We start from the raw sequence: 6,000 nt of genomic DNA, 5'->3' as shown, positions 1-6,000 counted from the left end.
ATAATCCTTCTATTGGTAAAAGTATTCAGTGTGAAATACTGTATTAAAGCAACTCTGAAGCTGAGCTTTTGAAATCACAAAAGGCAGGAAACGCAGAGTTAAGGTTGCCATGGAAACCTTAACTCTACACCTTTAGGTAGGTAGTATGCTATGCTTTTAATTACTTCCTGTGTATACAACTCTATATAGGTGTTCTCCTTCTATTATTTGAATTCTAATTATATTGAATGCTATTTCTAATACATATTAATTGCACTGGCTACTCAGTAAACATTAGAACTCCAGCATTAGCCGTAGCTGACTGTATCTTGCACTCTAATATTAAAGTGACTATATGATGTGTTATCTAGAAAAGAGTATTATGGCTAACTTACTGGCCAAGGTATTAAAAAGTGCCTTTTCTGAGTTAGAATTGCACAATGTGGCCATCACATTACAGAATATCACAAGACGAGCAAAATGTTAGGAAACAGGCAATTTACAAGAGGTAAACTGAAAATGGTACTTCGTGGAAGTTTAACCAGGATGATGGTACGCTTCTTCTGCGGGCAGCAACGACTCAGTGCCTAGCCTTGCTCCCACCCCTCTTTTAAAACGCTACTTTTTCTGGCTTGGTCCATCATGACCATTTTCAATACAGAGACTGTCAGGGATGGGCTGCAGCGGTGGCCTCTGCCTGGGAGGAGAGGCTGGGGCTGCCCAGCGTCGGACACAGCCGGTTCCAGCCGGTTCCAGCCGGTTCCAAGGGACCCACCCCGGGGAACAGCGGAGCCCATCGGGGAAGCCGGTGGCGCCTGCGTGAGGAGGTGTTTGGGGAAGGGCACAAGGCTGCCCCGCCTCAGAGAGTGTGCGTGGTGGGGGGCAGTCGCTGCGTTTAGGGGAACAGTTTATTCAGCTGTAGAACCACAAGAACTGGAACCTGAGCTTTAACCCTGAGGTCACAGCAGGGTATCATTGCAGGGTATGTACCCAAAGTTTTAGGTTTCCTGCTGTGACAAGTACAAGCATATATATCGTGTGGTTAACTAATACGCTGGTTCAGAAAATCAGATTTGGCCTTCCAGCTCAGACTTTTTTTCTTTTAATTTCTCAAAGCGCGAGTTGTGCTTGCCATGGTGCTCCCCGTGAGGCAAAGACATAGGTTTACACAAGAAGGCTTCCTAAGTCTCGTATAGTTCCTGTCAAGTACGTGAATCTGTAAAGGGCTGACTGCAGTAGAAAGCAGGGTGGGAAGGGGACGGGTTCTTCCCTGCGGCGTCTCTCAGGGTACTGCGGCCCGTTTGAACTTCCAGATTCCTGTACTGGGCAGTTGATGTGTAATGGAGTGTCCACATTTATACAGCTAAAATTAATACCAAACAGCATCCAGTGAGATTTAAGGCTGAAAGGTAAATACTCAGTAAAGTGGTTCCACCTGCTTTGTCCTGGTGGTTTGCACTGATTCTGAGCACTGCTGTCTGAGATGATAGTGGACAAACAAGGGCCTACATGTCTGGCTGTACGCAGGAGAAGGCATGCAACTGCGGGATGCTGTGCAGTCTCTGAGCAGCAATGCCCTGTCCTGTTCTGCCAGGAAGCCACGGCCGAAAGAGGGGGAGGTTGGCCGGGACAGCACTGAAGGCTGCACTGGCTGCCCTACCCAGCCCATGAGCTATGAGTCTGACCAACAGAAGACGAGGCAGAGCAGCTGAAAGGGCAGGATGAGGTATTTGGCCCCATCAGGAAGAGAGGGGAAATGGATTTTTCCTTGGGCTGTTTGAAAGCCATGTGAGGGTGGCAATGTCCTGGCTGCTGGTGGGGCAAGACAGTGGGCATGGACAGAGCTTTTCACGGTTGTCAGATGAGCAGGCAAGAGTGTAAAAGTACACTGAAAAGACAAAGATAAAACACGGAAGAAAATGGGAACAGAGGTGGAGGAGAAAGATAACATCCCAGTCTGATTTCTCTATTTCACTGATTCGTAAGATGGAAAACCTCAGCCCCTTTACATAAATCTTAGACATAGAAAAAACTATGCCAAAATATGCCAGCAGAATTCAAATGCAAAGACACGTATTGAGGCTTGGGAAATGACAGGAATGAGGTTGCTTGTGTAATTTTAATTCAGCTGCTTTGTGTGTATGCATTATGCTCACTTCATATATCCTTCAGTCTGCTGAAACAGAAATCCTATTGACAATCCTAACGGCTAGTATTCCCAAAATCTCGAGTCTCCCAGAAGATGGAGAGCACTCATGCCAACTTTAAAGTCGTCCCTCAGCTATTATTTGACAGATATTGGAGCAAGGAGGAGGTAGGTTCCCCTGAACAGAATTCAGCTACTATAACTATAAAATCATCCTCTCTTTCATTTTATTTCTCTTCCTTTTCCACTTAAAACCTACTTCTGTGGCTCTTCTTAGAGCCTTTTGTTCCGGGCAGGTAGAGACGAGACTTTCCCCTAGGAAATGCATATATTCCAAGTAATGCAATATGCAAGGCTTCTTAGAGGGAGGTTTTCCTTCACCACAGATCCATGCTATTCATTGAATGAGGTAGGAATTCTGTGCAAACATATCTACAGTCACATAGTTACTTTATCATAATGTATATCTACACAAGGAGATTACAAAGTTTGCCTGTGCAGCCTCAATTGTGGAATTTCTAACCCTTGAGAGCCTAATGATACAACCTTTCAGTGCAATCTCTGAATGTCCTTAAAAAATCTGAACCGTAGAAGACAGATCCCACCCTGTGGCATCATATGATCTCACGTGGCCCCCAGCAGGATGGAGGCACTTGACTCTTCAGAATAACTAGTACAATTTACAGTTTACCACCGTTGCACAGACAGCACTGGACAGGGGTGAAATGCAGATGGAGCCTGTGGGTTTCACTCCTGTATTCTGGCAGCAGAGGAATGGCATGCTGGGTCCTTTACCTGCATCTGGAGGAAATGTTTGCCCTGCTGAGCACACTGCCCATCTAGTTTCACCCGTCAGATTTGAACAGCTCTCTTCCCTCTATAACACCCCATTTCACCCTCTCCTCTTTTGACTCTTCAGGTCTGTATTTGACTTGCCAGTTCTAGTCTGAATATCAGACTTCTCTATTCACTTCTCTACCATTGTGAAGCCCCCCTTCTACCCTCCAGCTTAGATTTTCCCCATCCTAGTTTTTCATTCAGTCAGTTTCCCTGACTGTTAAGCTTTTTCAAGCTTCTCTCACTGGATTTTAGCTCTGGGTCTTTATCTGATCTCTATTTCATTCTTGACTCACTGGTTCCCAGTCCTTTGCCTGCCATTTCTCTCTCTGGTCCGTAGTAATAGTTTCCACTTGGACTTCTGACTGTTCTCCCATAATGTGAAAAGCTGGTCTGACTTTTTATCAAGCTGGTCCCCGTCTTAAAGTTGTCTTCTCTCTTAAGCCTGAGCTGCAGAATGGCACTGGAGGAATCTTTAGAGATTTGTAGGTAAATTCCCAAGTGTCTGTGAAAAGTAATTTTTTTTTTCAAAGTTTAGCCTGTTGTAAATTGGACAAACCTGCCAGAAGAATGGAAGAAGACTAGAAGTGGAAAAAAAAAGATATTCAGAATGTTTATGGCCAAATTTAATTTTTCTGCTTCACAACATGAAGATGTTAGTGCTTCTCGAAGGTTGGTCAAAATTTTCTCACATGGAGAAAAAACATCGTGTATGCTAGGACTTCATTCTCAGCAGCAGCTGAAGTCCAGGTGCATGGAAACTCTGTAGAAATAGTTGGAAATATTCTGTAGAATACTTGGAAATTCCAGATGTTCTTCATGGAAAGATTTATAGAAATACAGCATAATTTTCTCCAAATATCACTTTTTCAAAGTCTCAGAAAAACTCACCTCTAAAAAGGGAAACTCAGGTAGAAAATTTAGCAGTTTCTTCAAATATTCACAGATGCTATTGTTAGAACTTCTACAAGAACTTTTAAAAAATAAGTAGGAAAGAACAGGTAAAAACAGAAGCTAATTATTCTACGGCATTCTCATATTCACTAGTGAAAGAGTACTTCATACACTACAAGCTTTCCGATCCTGAGAAATAAAAATATTAACCTGTTACTTCAAAGATAGGAAGAATGGATACAGAAATCATGGGTGATGTTTGGAATTTGTTAGCTCTACTAGAGATCAACTTGACCTGGTTTGGCAGGAGTGATCAAAAAGAAAAATGATTGCTATGACTTAGTCTTTCTGAAAACACAGATCATCTTGTCTATAATGTAAATATGACTGAAAAAACTTTTTTGCCAGTGTGTGGTTTCTCAGTTGTGATCCACAGAGGACACACTAAAAAAGAAGATTCATTGTGTGCAAGTAGAGTTTTGCCAAGAATGGAATGATGTTGGAGAGGTTTCAATCTACAATACCATTATTGCTACATTTAAGAACTCATAAGTAAAAAACCCACTGTTTTTCTGCAATATTTTCAGCATCTTCAGCTGAAATACCTGCAAGGATTTTGGGAAGCAAAGCTGAATGATGTATCTAGATAAACTCGGAGTAATTAGATAGAAATGACAAGCTGATATAATCAGTCTATTGGCATAAACTGTGCTTTCTGTATGGTCAGAAAAAACACTGGAGGAAATAACAGCCACTGATAAACCTGACTAAGAAATGAAAGCATTACTCAGGGCTCAGTATCTTCAAAATATTCCTGTAGGGGTGTAGTGCCACAGGGTTGTGTAGGAGATGTGTGATCTATTTCTGGTGGTAAGACAATTAAATGTTGGAAGCGGGTGCTGGAAAACTAGCATTTACTGGCAATAGGACAGAGTTAGAAATATTGGACCATAAGGCATCTCAGGGAATTATGTCATACAGTTACTTTCAAAAACAAGTCTAGTCTTAGTTTGAGAGTACCGCATTTACTTGAATATAAGGCAACACTTAGGTTTCTTCATCTATTCCAGGAGAAAAAATGGAGAATTTAAATTCCTCCAAAATCCCTCCAGGCCCACCTGATATGACAGTGAAGATTTTTCTAGACCGATGAAAATGCAGACAGAAACCTTGGGCTCAGGGAATAGGATGCCATTTACTCTCTTCCCTTCTTTTCTCTACTTCATGTATAAATTAAATGCAGATACTGCAAGGGAAAATGATGGAGAAGTGATCCCACTCACTGAAAGAAGCATGCTTGTGGGGAGAGAGATTTGTGATTAGACAGGAGAAAGGAGGGCAAGGAAAAGGCATAAAGGAGTAGGAGGAAGGAAGAGACGCAAAATAGCAGCAATGCATGAGAAGTGAGGGAAGTGTGAGGTGCTGGCTCCTTCATCTTCAAAGGGAATAAACATCCTCGATTCCTTAGGGATTTTGGAACTTACACTCATCTGGTATTAACCCAAATATCAGCTGATGTAAGGGAGCAGCAGTAGTACCCCTGCCCAGAGCCCTGGAGGAAGTAGTGTCTGTAGGCTGCGATAGATGTCTCTATCCTTCCAGCTACCTTCACCTCCTCCCACATGCAGGCAGTGATAGTTGCCATCTGTGATTACTTTGCAGTCATTGTTTCTTTTGCATCCAGTCCTTATTTTGGAAGGCTGCTCTTGAAGCTACCAGCTCCTTGAAGATCCACAACCTTTGGAGCGCCAGGAAAAAATATTTATAGTGAGTTTATACTCATTTATTCTTTCGCCCTTTAGTAGCTCTTCTTGCTCCCTTGCTTGTGTTACCCTCACCCAAAATATTTGGAGAGCATAATAGTATGTATTTTAGTTTGATAAACCAAACAAGCCAATTTTTATTTTTCCACTCTCAAATAATGGCTCTGAGGTTCCCTAAACATCCTTAGAGTTTCTGTCTGGTTTTGGTGCAGCTAGAATTCCTTTTTTTTTGACTGTGCTGACTAGAGCTGAACAAGGAATTGCAGTTCAAATATTTTCAGTGCTTTATCCAGTGAAATGGGATTTCCCTATCTCTTACAAGCACGTTTGTCTTTTCCGTGGGAATGGTGGCTCCTAACCAATGTGCGATCAACCAGTACA

This window comes from Calonectris borealis, chromosome Z (genome assembly GCF_964195595.1).
Source record: "Calonectris borealis chromosome Z, bCalBor7.hap1.2, whole genome shotgun sequence".
In the NCBI taxonomy this organism is placed as follows: domain Eukaryota; kingdom Metazoa; phylum Chordata; class Aves; order Procellariiformes; family Procellariidae; genus Calonectris; species Calonectris borealis.
This window is presented reverse-complemented; position numbering follows the sequence as displayed.